Consider the following 13,675-nt stretch of genomic DNA (forward strand, 5'->3'; position numbering starts at 1 on the left):
GGTGTGGTGGAAGAAAATATGGAGTTTGGAGGCAAAAAACTTATACTTCACTCCCACCTTATATGTTACTATTTTGAGGATCATCTTGGTAGGGCTTATAACCTCACTAGACCCTCTAAATTCATCTACAAAACAGGGAAAACGAAAACCCCATTTGTGCCATGCTATTTTGAAGAGTAATTGACAATCAGCGCCTCGCATAGTCTGGCTCTGAGTATACATTCAATAAATATCTATTTATTAGAATGGAATAAAATAGAATTTAAACCGAAATATCCCTCTCACAACTTCAAAACCTGGAGCTTCATTTACTCTTCCCTCATTTCTGACACACAGTAGGAACTCGGTAATCAGCACATTGACATTGAATAGCCTCACTCAAATAAAGTATTTAGGATTACATTCTGACCTAGACAGCCATGCTCTTTTTGACTTGTTTTATGACTGGTACTCAAGCTGAGGAGATGCTCCTATGGAGAAAAAAAAAGGCTATATAAAGAGAATTCAGGCCAACAAATCTTTACTTAGCAGCTAATATGTGCAGGGCCCTGTTCCAGGCTTACTGGAAGATCACAGAGGCAGAGTGAGGAAAAGGGTAGAAATGAGGACATAATACCTGCACTCTCTCTAAGCAACTGGTACTTTTCTAGGCCACTATTGACAAGCCCGGCCTACTGGGATGAATTGATTTTCTTCTCTGAAAATACCTTCACTTTCCTAGTGTATATCTCTCAGTACTACGTAAAGTGGAATCTGAATTTGCACTCATTTCCTATGCATTTGCTGGAACTGAGAAATGGAAACCAATTGATACATAGAGGTGGAATTCATTACATTAAGATTTCTCTTATTGACATAATCACCTCAAAGACTCGAAAGCACAGAAAACTAATTATGCTCAGTCTTCTCATTTGACATATTTTTTTATTTTCATTTATTGGAAAAAAAATTTCACTGTCATTGCTCCCTTCATAAGAACACTGTACATTTTATTTTAAATGTGCTGCCTCAAGCTACTACCTAGGTAGCCTGGACGGATGTCTTCATCTTTAGAGATGAATCATCATCAAGGACCACTCACTCTTCCCTGGGTTTGGTCCAGCTCTCTACCAATGAACTATAGGCTTTATCTTCCCATTTCTAATACTCATCTATAAATCTAAACCTAAAGAAATAAAATTTTATACTGCAGTTGACAACCTGTATGAAAACTATCAGCACTGTGGGATTTATAAACACCTAAAAAATTGCATTTCTATAATAGATTACTTGACAAGCCTTTCATTTATAATGCAACCAACACCATTAGGATATTATGACAGATTTTGGATAGATTTTGTAATTCTTCTCTGAAGACAGTACAATTACTAAGTCTCTATTCTTCACTTGGGAGTTCATCTGTGCAGTTAAAAAAAAAAAACAAAACAACTGTCTTCCTGACAACCCCAGAATGTTGAGATCTAAAACACTGATTAGAATATGAATCCTCTCACCTAGAACACTGAGATGGAAATAACCAAGAAAATGTTCATGCATGACTTAAGCTACACTTGTGGGTTTGGGGTGGGGTGGGGGGGGGAGGCAGGAAGTACGTGAGTAAGTGTCTGAAATTTAATCATAGTAAGACATCTGAAAAAGTGAACTACTTGAGGTATGAATTGGCCTCTGAAACCACTTGGTCCAAATCTGTCATTCCACATTGGAAGACACTGAGGCTAGAGGGAGGGAAGGCATTTTCACTTAACAACTAGTCAGTAGAAGAGGTGGGGAGTAGGAGTGAGTTTTCCTGATTCCCAATCCAGTAGCCATCCTACTGGAAGGGCATATGTCAGAAATCACAATTTTAAGGTAATATGACAACTGATCAAACTAAAAGATAAAAGAAAAGAAGGGAAGAAGCACATAGAAAGAGGAAAGAACTAAAAAAATATTTTAAAAAAAATTTTAATGTTTATTCATTTTTTGATAGAGAGAGACAGAGTGAGTGGAAGAGGGGCAGAGAGATAGGGAGACACGGAATTGAAGCAGGCTCCAGGCTCTGACCTGTCAGCACAGAGCCTGATGTGGGGCTCGAACTCACAGACTGTGAGATCACAACCTGAGCTGAAGTTGGATGCCTAACTGACTGAGCCACCCAGGTGCCCTGATAAAAAGTTATTTGTAAATTTACTATTGTCTTAGTCCAATTGGGTTGCTGTAACAAAATACCACAGACTGGGTAGCTTATAAGCAGCCAAAATTTATTTCTCACAGTTCTGAAGGCTGGAAGCCCAAAGACCAGGGTTTCAGCGTTGTCAAGGCAGGGCCCTCTTCTGGGTTGCACACTTTTCCTCATTATCTCCACATGGCGGAAGGGACAAGGAGCCTCTGAGAGGCCTCTTAGAAGGGCACTAATCCCACTTATTCCTTGTCGCTGCCCTTTTACACCCCGGTACTACTCCACTCCTGAGGACTTCACCCTCATGACCTAATCACCTCCCAAAGGTCCTGCCTCCTCATACCATCACCCTGGATGTTAGATTTTCAACATATGAATTGGGGGCAGGGGGGCATGGACACAAATATTCAGACCATAGCAACCATGGAGTGAACACTGGCATCCTCATACATTTATAAGACTATATAAAACATGTACGTGCAATTTGGAGGGGCTGGCAAATTATTGTTCATGGGCCAAATCTAACCCACCGCCTGTTTCTGTAAATGAAGCGTTATTGGAACACAATACATCTAGTTGTTTATGTATGTCCATGGCTGCTTTCGTGCCACAACAGTAGAGTTGAGTAGGTGTGTCAGAGACTGCATGATCCACAAAGCCAAAAATATTTATTTCACTATCTGGCCCTTTATAGAAAAAGTTTATAGGCACCTACTTTAAAGAGTACTAATAAATAAACAAAATATGTTCATAGTAGTAATACCAATAAAATGAACTCCCAAGCACCCAACACCCAGGTGAAGAAATTAACCCTTACCAATACTTTAAAAGACCTGTAAGCCCCTCCCTTATAACATCCTCCTCTCTCCTCCACACACTACTTTGTTTGGAAAGCCAGGTATGGAGCACAAACCTATCAAGCTCTGAAGGAAAGGCAATATCACCATTGTTAGATGAAGACATTCAAGAGAAGGTGTGCTGAGTGGAGTGTCAACTTTGATTCCACTGAGAGTTTACCAGAGCCCTTTCTGGAGTAATGGGAACGAGGTTTAAGTAACAACAGGGCAAAGCAAAAGCTCACCACATGGGGGATGTCTGGCAGGGCTATGATGTGGTCCGGTACTGGAGGTCGGACAGGGCTATGGGCGGGAAGGTAGGCTGCCACGTACTTTTTGCTTTTAGGCTCCTCGTGGAGAGAGTACAGAACACCTCTGCAGGATGAAACCGTGTCGCTGGCTGACCCAGGCAGAAGGCCCTGGACAGTGGAATAGGAGGTTTATCAGTAAATGTGAAGCCATTTGGGTGAGGCTCACCCGACACTCTGTCTTCAGAAAGAAGCTAGAACCAGGACCAGTTATACCTGGGGCACAGCTGTCATCCCAGGGTTCTGCTCAGCATCCTCCTGGAATCCTCTTCACCCCTTTCTGATGCTGCCTGTTTTGTCTAGCCCATGTTTTTCTTTCTCATTTGGTGGAAAACACCCTCTAATAGCTTCTTCAGAAAGGGTATGTGGGACGTCAAAGTTTTCAAGATCTAGAATTTCTGAAATGTTTATTTCTATCACATATACAATTGATGATTTCACTGGTATAGAATTGAGGTTGAAAAGTGCTGATGCTGTCCACACACACAGACACATACTGTGTGTGTGTGTGAGAGAGAGACAGAGACAGAGAGACAGAGACAGAGAGACAGAGAGAGACAGAGACAGAGAGCACGTGCACAAAGAGCAGAATTTGATGACACTCATAGGTAGTAGACTATCAGAGTTGAGAAAACAGCGGAATTATTCCTTGTCGCTGCCCTTTTACACCCCACTACTACTCCACAATAGCAAAATAACATATACAAACAGTCTATGGTCTTCCATTTGAAAATAATTGAAAACACCAAGTTGTCTTGCTTCTTGGGCCAAATTTAGCAGCTGCAAGGCCATATACACCATCAGTAATGGGGTTCCATGCAATTGAATATACACAAATGACAACTCTGTATATATAACTGTATCACTTTGCTAGGGCTGCTACAGTAAAGTACAACACACTGGGCAGATCAAACAATAAAAATGCATCCTCTTGTAATTCTAGAGGCTAAAAGTCTGAGATCAAGGTGTCAGCGGGGTCGGTTTCCCCTGAGGCCTCTCTCCTTGGCTTGCAGTTGGCCATCTTATCTCTGTATTTTCACATGGTTTTCCCTCCATGGCCTCATGTCCTAATCTCCTCTTCTCATAATGACACCAGCTATATTGGATTATGGCTCATCCTAGTGACCCCATTTTAACATAATTACCTCTTTAAAAACCATCTCCAAATACACTCACATTCTGAGGTACTGGGAGTTAGGACTTCAACATACGATTTGGGGGAGGGGCACAATTCAGCCCATAACAATGTTTGGATTTTATTATATTCATACTAGTCTAGACCTTTTTTTAAATAAATCACTTTCATAAATGCCTTGGAGCCTATCTTACAAACAGTAATCTAAGGTAGTAAACAAATAGGCTTTGAAGCAATAACATTTAGTTATCTGTATAGGCATGCACTCTAAATACATCTAAGTTCATGTTAGCATTACTTAGACAATGCCTGTTAAATAATATTTGAGAGCCATTATACATATAAGAAAAAAGTGATATAATTACTGTATAAATTTAGCTATTGTAAAATGGAACTTAATAACAGATAAAGAGAAGAATCTTAAATGCTCTACAATGACATTTAAATTGATCATACTTCCAAGATTAAGGTCATGCTAATTTCAGATTGTCTTCATACAATTTCTAACAAAATTTTAATCATGGCTAATAATAACAGTTCAACCATTAATAGTATGTCACTCTTTCATATAGTTTCATCTTACAAATGGCAAGGTCACATTAATGTATATAGGAGAATCCAATCAGCTTGATTATTTATGTTTTTCTGGGCAATAGCACGGAGTTTCTAAAATGTAAATCTATGAAAGTTTCATTTTTATCCCTATCCTAGTGCTATCTTTATATCAAGCTGATTAAATACCATTGTCCCTAGACAATGAGAATTGAAAGAATACGTATTATACATACATACAAACCTTAATACATTTTTGTCCTCTGGGGAAATACAGAATCTCATTTAAAAGTGTTCAAATAGGGGGCACCTGGGTGGCTCAGGTCACGATCTCACGGGTTCGTGGATTTGAGCCCCGCATCAGGCTCTGTGATGTTAGCATGGAGCCTTCTTCAGATCCTCTGTCCCCTTCTCTCTCTGCCCCTTCCCCACTTGTGCTCTCTCTCTGTTTCTCTCAAAATAAACTTTAAAAAAAATTTTTAACAATAAATAAAATTGTTCAAATATATTACAGCAAATGGTCTTTCAAATTATATCATTAGCTGAACCAAATAATTTATATGAAGTCCTTCTTACTACAACGTCATTTTAGAACTTGAAGTGGTTACAGCACCACTAATTCCATAGGTGGACTACCTAGTCCCACAGGCATGAAATTAAAGTGATGATGGATATCTCCAACAAATACCAGTTCACTCAGAGCAGGTAAAGGACTTATTAAAAAGTTCTAACTCCACCTCTGCCTTAGACAAATTCCTTGGCATCCCTCTCTACATCAGCTCCTTTAACTACAAGAATTAGCCATGAATCAGGCAATGTGAATGGATATAAATGGGTGAATCATATCAATCAAAATTTTGTAATAGTAATGTTGATTTTCACTCCATTTGGTTCTTAAGATGTCTGGTTGGTCAGTATCGTCAGGGGATCTGGATGCCACATAGGATTTGAATACTTGAAATAAACCATGCTCTCTGGTCCAAGTGAGTAAGGGAAATGCTAATTTCCCACATTGAACACTGGGAAATGAGAGTATCATGTATATGCTAGGCAATTTGCTTTGGGGTTCTATAGTCAAATTTCAGTATACTGAAAAAGCACAGCAATTTACGGGAATGAAAAATGTAAATATTGACTAATGCAAATATTTCTGAGAAACTCTGGCCTAATGTAGAGGCAGGAAAAAAAAGTTCTTTCAGCAAGGATCTCAATACCACCAAGCCACATTTCAGTGAACAGGAAGTTCATTTTCACAAGCAAACTCCCTAAAAGGCCACAAGTCAACTAGCCATACCCTGATTTATCTGAGCTGAAACGAGTTTGCAACAATGATCATAGAGTTCTATCCAAGTCTCCCTTCAATATCATAGAAGGAATGTCTATTCCCTATTAAGATGGGACATTATTTTCTATCTTGCTCCATAATAACTATGTCCCTGGATCTACAGTGGCTTCTGTGGTGAGAGTAGTAGTTGTCCCTTGTCATTGTTCAACCATCTGGTGGCCTATGGATGGACACTAATGGCCTGTTATCTCTCAGCGCAGAAAGGGCCCAATGGTCCTGTTAACTTGGCCTCACTTCATTGGCACAGTTTACCACCCTGAGATCTGGTTACATCTCTTAGTACATCCCTGACCCAGTCAGTCTGCCCTGCAGTCCTCAACTACAAGATCATCTTGTCCCATTTTTTTGTAATTCCCTTCATAAGTTCACCATCAAGCCCTATCAGTTACATTCCATTCTCCTTCTCAGGATACATGGGGACCTCTAGACGCTTTCTCTACTACATGGAAGACCAAGAAACTCTAAAGGGCCTACTTAGGCCTTCTTTCTGCCTAACTATGCTGTGCTGCTCATTTTACTCTGATGTGGCTGTTCCATGTGGCCATGGAAATACCCTGCAAGACCTCCCAAATTTGAGAAGCAGAGTAAATGGTTTTTCTTGATTAGACTTTCCTCTCCACCCCAGGCTGGCAATGTGAATCTAAAACCGAAGTGAAACACTATCTGATTCCCATATGTCTGCTCTCTTCTCTCTCCCTCAACTCACCAGGGACAGGGAGGGGTGAATGTACCTGTTAGAGGTCTTAACTCTACGCAGCAAAAAATAGTTTTGCCTAAAGAGAACATAAAATGAATTCATTCCTGGAAAATGGGTATCTCATAGATTCCAGAAGTGCCGAAGAACCAAGCGGAGAGGTATCATGACTAAGAGCCACATCAGTAACACCGGACAGTGGATGTGGCTGCCACCACACCAATATTACACCTGCCAGAATGGATTCTACAGAATCCCAGCTCTGTGTCTTTAATTTGCCACTTGAGGTCTGGGGCAATGGGACTGGGATAACCCTGGCTTCAAAGAACCACAGCAAAGCAAGTATCAGGTATTTCCAGTTTCTCTGCTGCAAAGAAAGTGCATACAGTAGGCGCTGCCCCAAAGGAAAATAATCTAGATGCTACCATGCAGCAAACGGCATGCTAACTGTCCAGTGCAGTGTGGGCTTTCCACTTCCTCTATCTTGTTAACCTTTTTCCTTCCTAGGTGGTTAAATAGCTACGTGGTGTAATGGGGGAGAAGACACCCCCATCATTCCCAGGTGTGTAATGGTGTAAAGGTTACTGGAGACATGATTTGGAGGTGGTGGGGTGGGAGATGTGATAGATTAGTATTTAAAAAATACCCCTCCATTAAACTGGTAAATAAAAGAAATAGGGGTGCCTGGGTGGCTCAGTCAGTTAAGTGTATTACTCTTGGTTTCAGCTCAGGTCATGATCTCACTGTCGTTTGGTCAAGCCCTACATCAGGCTCCATGTTGGGCATGGAGCCTACTTAGGATTCTCTTCCTATCCCCCTCTGCCCCTCCCCTGCTTGCACCTGTGCACACATGCGCACACATGCCCTCTCGCTCCCTCTAAAAAAATAAATTAAAATCACTGTTATATAAAGCTTTAATTTCAAACATTTTTATATCCCAAGCACTGTACATTATACATAATAAGAAACTATTTTCAGATTCAGAGTTTGGGTTTGTTTTAGAAATCCAAATTCAAATGCTTATCTAAAACTACCCAACAACTACCCAACAACTCAGGCTTCAACTCTTTAAAATTAGCAATGACATTTCCACATAGGTTTATAAATAGAGGAAAAATCTCTAGCTTTGGAGGTTGGGTTCCATCTTTAGAAACAACAATGCCTGACTAACTATTTTTTGTTTGCTTTCGCACATGATATTTTGTCTTTGTTTAAATCACAATTAAAAGCTGGCATGCAATTGTTAGGACCATGTAAATTTTCTATATTTATCCAAGATTTCAGCTGCATTAATTCAAAGGGTTGAATGTGAGACAGCGAAGATGACTCCTCAGCAGAATATGTTTGGGGATAAACAAGACATAGGTACTTTTCCATGTGTAAGTAAACACTATGATAAATCTTCCTTTTGCATGGTAGCAGCAGACAACCCCCGCTAGCAAACAGGAACCCTTACAAAGTGTTATCCATAAGAAAGCATGCATATGCTCTTGAACCTCATAAAAACTTCAATAAATACAATAAGTGATAAGATGTGTGTCTTTTTATGAAAAGCACAGAGCATGCTTATGGTTCAATACAATCAGGGGCATATTATGAAAACTTATTAATAGATAGGAATAACAAGTGTTGGTGAGGATGTGGAGAAACTAGAGTCCTCAGATATTGCTGGTGGGAAAGTAAAATTGTACAGCCTCTTAGGAAAATAGCTGGGCAGATCCTCAAAAGCTAACTATAAAGTTACCATATGACCCAGCAATTCCACTCCTAGGTATATCCCAAAAGAACTGAAAATAGATATTCAAATACTTGCAGAGAAACATTCACAGAGGTATTATTAAAAATCACCGAAAGATAGAAACAACTCAAATACCTAACTGGTGAATGGATACACAAAATGTGGTTAGAGCTATACAGTGGAATAGTATTCAGCCACAAAGAGGGACAAAGGAATGACAGCAACAAGATAGTGGGATAGCCGGTCCCTAGCTCTAGTCACCCCCACAGAAATACTGATCGGCAACTATAAACAGAAGAGGACACTTTTGTGAAAAATCCTAGAACCTGGGAGTGAGGCTGAAGCACTCCCTTAGAAAAAAAACTAGGAAAAGCCACATTAGAAGGGTGAGAGGAGCCATTTCACTTTGACTACATTGTCTCTATATGAGGCCAACACGTCTACAGGGATCCTCTGGGCCTGTTGTTTCTCCAATGGAGAAAAGAGACCCTGAGGCAGATATCTAGCTTCCCCAGGGTTCCGTGGCACAACCCCACAGCATGCACGTTAGTTTCATGACATGGGGAACACTGGGGGACTTGGCAGTCATCTGGGATCAAAGAAGGGGGCTGGGGCTAACAGCAACCAGTGCACAGATCTTGGTGGTGATACTGCATATCACTGCCAGAAGCTTCACTGGCCAGAGAGCTCAGCCATCAGCTTTGTCCATCCATGAAGCCAAGCTGACAGATCCATCTGGCCAGGAGCACAGTGAGATGTTCTGCCCAGCAGACCAGCTGTGGAGGCCAGTCTAAGGCCCCACCTGATCACAGAGCATAGCCAGCAACCTCACTTGACCACAGAAGACAGTCGGTGACCCCACACAAATGTGGGGATCCTAATAAAGACAAGCTCAGCCAGATGGCTTCATGGGTGAATTCCACCAAATAATTATAGAACTAATGCAGACACCTCTCAAAATCTTCCAAAAATTTGAAGAAGAGACACTTCCAAACTTGTCTTACAAGGCAAGTACCATCTTACCCTGGTACGAAAGCCAGAGAAGGACATTACAAGAAAAGAAAACTACAGTACAATAACCGTGATGAACACAGATGCAAAAATTCTCAAAAATAAATACTGGCAATCCAAAGTCAACAACATGTTAATAGAATCATACACGATGATCAAGTGGAATCTATCCCTGAGATGCAAGGATGTTCAAAGTATAAAAATCAATAAATGTGATACACTACATTAACAGAATGAAGGATAAAAATCAAATGACCACCTAAATATATGCAGAAAAAGCATTTGAAAATGTTCAATATCCCTTCATGAGAAAACTGCAACAAATTGGGTATAGAAGGAATGAATGTATTTCAACGTAATAAAGGCCATATATGATAAACCCACAGCTTTAATAGTAAAATACTGAAAGCTTTTCCTCTAAGATTAGGAACAAGAAAATAGTGCCCACTCTCACCACTCCTATTCAGTATAGTACTGGAAGTCCTAGCCAGGGCAATTAGGCAAGAAAAAAAAACATTCAAATTGGAAAAGAAGTAAACTTCTGTCTATTTGCAGATATGATCTTATACATAGAAAACCCTAAACACTCTAACAGGAAGTTGTTAGAACTAATAAACAAATTCAATAAAGCTGTAGGTTACAAAATCAACATACAACAATCAGTTGTATTTCACTAACAATGAACTACCTGAAAAAGAAATTGAGAAAATAATCCTTTCACAATTGTATCAAAAATAACTAAATACTTAGAAATAAATTTAACCAAGGAAATTATAGACCTACACTGAAAACTATAAGACACTGGTGAAAGAAATTGATGGAGACACAAATAAATAGAAAGATATCCTGTGTTCACATATTTGAATAATTAATATTGTTAACACATTCATACTATCCAAAGTGATCTACAGATTCAATGCAAAATTCTAATTGCATTTTTCGCAGAAATAGAAAAAACAATACTAAAATTCATACGGAGCCACAAAATACCCCAAATGTGAAAGCAATCTTGAGAACAAAGAACAAAGCTGGAGGTACCACAATTCCTGATTTCAAACTATATTTCAAAGATATAGTGATAGCACAGTATGGTACTGGCAGGAAAACATGTATATAGACCAATGGAAAGAAATAGAAACAAGAAATTATACATACATATATATGTGTGTGTGTGTGTGTGTGTGTGTGTGTGTATGTGTGTATATATATATATATATATATATATACTCATTTTTACTAATATAATCAACTATATATATATATATGTTTATATATATATAGTTGATTAATCAACTAATCTTTGACAAGTGTGCTGAGAATATACAATGGGCAAAGATAGTCCCTTCAATAAATGGTATGGGGAAAACTGGATATCCACATGCAAAAGAATGAAATTGGACCCGTCTTAAACCAAGCAGAAAAATTAATTCAAAATGAATTACAACTTAAATGTAAGATGTGAAACTTCAATACTTCTAGAAGTAAATGTAGGGGGAAAGCTCCTTGATACTGGTCTTGATAATGATTTTTTGTACCTTTAAAAGCACACCTTTTAAAAGCACAGGCAACAAAAGCAAAAATAAGCAAGTGAAACTACAACAAAAGAAAAAACAAATGTGTAGCACGGGAAATAATCAACGAAATGAAGAGGAAATGGATGTAATGGGAGAAAATATTTGCAAACCATATACCCATTAAGCGGTTAATATCCAAAAAATATAAGGAAAATGGGGCACCGGGGTGGCTCAGTCAGTTAAGCATCCAACTCTTTGTTTCAACTCAGGTCATGGTCTCGTGGTTCATGAGATCGATCCCCATGTTGGGCTCTGCGCTGACAGTGCAGAGCTGACAAAGTCTGCTTGGAATTCTCTGCCTCCCTCGCTCTCTGTCCCTCCCCCACTCGCACACACACACGTATATGGAATACACGTATATATGGAATTTATACAACTCAATAGCAAAAATAAAATAATTAAAAACAAATAATCCAGTTTTTTAAAAAGGCAAAGGACCTGAATAGACATCATTCTAAAGAAGACATACAAATTGTCAACAGGTACATGAAAAGATGCTCAACATCCTTAATCATCAGGGAAATGCAAATCACAGCCACAATGAGACCTGTTAGATGGGCTATTATGAAAAAGACAAGAGATAATAAGTGTTGGTGAGGGTGTGGAGAAAAGGGAATGCTGGTTCAGTGTCGGTGGGAATGTGCATTGGTACAGCCACTACGGAAAACAGTACTGCAGTTACTTAAAAAAAAAATTAAAAATAGAACTACCACATCATTCAGCTCTCCCACCTCTATGTATATCTGAAGGATATGAAACCAGGATCTTGAAGAGGTATTTGCACTCCCATGTTCATTGCAGATTATTCACAACAGCCAAGACAGAAAAAAAAAAGTGTCCATCAACAGATGAACGGATCAAGAAAATGCAGTGTATACATACAATGGAATATTATTTGGCCATAAGAAAGAAAAAAATCCTGCCATTTGTGATCTATTGGATAAACCTGGAGGGCATCATGCTGAGTAAAATAAGTCAGACAAAGACAAACATTGTATTACTTATATGTGGAATCTAAAAGAGCTGAAGTCTGGGGCACCTGGGTGGTTCAGTTGGTTAAGCATCCAACTCTTGATTTTGGCTCAGGTCATGAGCTTATGGTTCATGAGTTGGAGCCCCATGGGCAGAGCCTGCTTGGGATTCTAACTCCCCCTCCGCCGCTCATTCTCTCTCTCCCTCTCTCTCTCTCTCTCGAAATAAATAAATAAAAACTTCTAAAAAATTAAAAACAAAAAAATAAAAGAGCTGAACTGGTAGGAACAGAGAGTAGAGTAGTGGCTATCAGAGGTATAAACTCACTGTTATAAGATTAATAAGTTCTGGGGATCTAGTGTACAGCAGGGTGATCATTAGTAATAGTACTGAAACTTGAAAGTTACTAAGAGAACAGATCTTAAATGTTCCCACTACAAAAAAGAAATAGTAATTATGTGACATAATGGAGGAATTAGTTAATGCCACACTGGTAATCATTTTGCAAAATGTAAGTGTATCAAATCAATGCATTGTATACCTTAAACGTGTACAATCTCATATGTCAGTTATATGTCAATAGAGCTTGAAAAAAAATTTTAAGTTAAGGCATGGGGATATTGGTGAATAAGTTCTGGAGATCTAATATACAGCATAATGACTGTAGTTAATAATAGTAAACTGTATACTTGAAATTTTCTAAGAGTAGGTAGATCTTAGGGGTTCTCACCATACACACACACTCACACACAAAATGGTAACTGTGTGAGCGGATGAATGTATTAATGAATTTCATTTTGACAATAATTTCATATGTATATAAAATCATCATATTGTAAAGTTTAAATACATGTAATTTTACTTATCAATTATACTTCATTAAAGACAGAAAAAAAATAGAAATGACATACTACTAAACACTAAACCATGTATAAAACTTGAAAACATGATGCTAATTGAAAGAAGCCAGACACAGTAAAGTACATGTTGTGTGACCCCATTAATATAAAATGTCCAAAATGGGCAAATCTATAGACAGACACTAGATTAGTGCCGTCAGGAGCTGGTAGAGCGAGAACAGGTAATGACTGCTCATAAGTACGAGGTTCCTTTTTGTGCTGATGAAAACATGCTGGAATTAGATAGTAGAGAGAGGCGCACAAATCCATAAATATACTAAAAAGCACTGAACTGTATGCTTTAAAAGGGTGAACTCATGGTATGTGCATTAGATCTCAATTTTAAAAAGAGAATACATAGAGAAGAAAAGAGAGAAAGGTCTCTGAATCTAGTAAAAGGAATGCTCTAACCTAAGTCAGAGCAGGGTCTGGTTAATCAATCCTCTTGGGGGG

The sequence above is a fragment of the Herpailurus yagouaroundi genome, unplaced genomic scaffold (genome assembly GCF_014898765.1).
Source record: "Herpailurus yagouaroundi ecotype Mexico unplaced genomic scaffold, PumYag 67503, whole genome shotgun sequence".
In the NCBI taxonomy this organism is placed as follows: domain Eukaryota; kingdom Metazoa; phylum Chordata; class Mammalia; order Carnivora; family Felidae; genus Herpailurus; species Herpailurus yagouaroundi.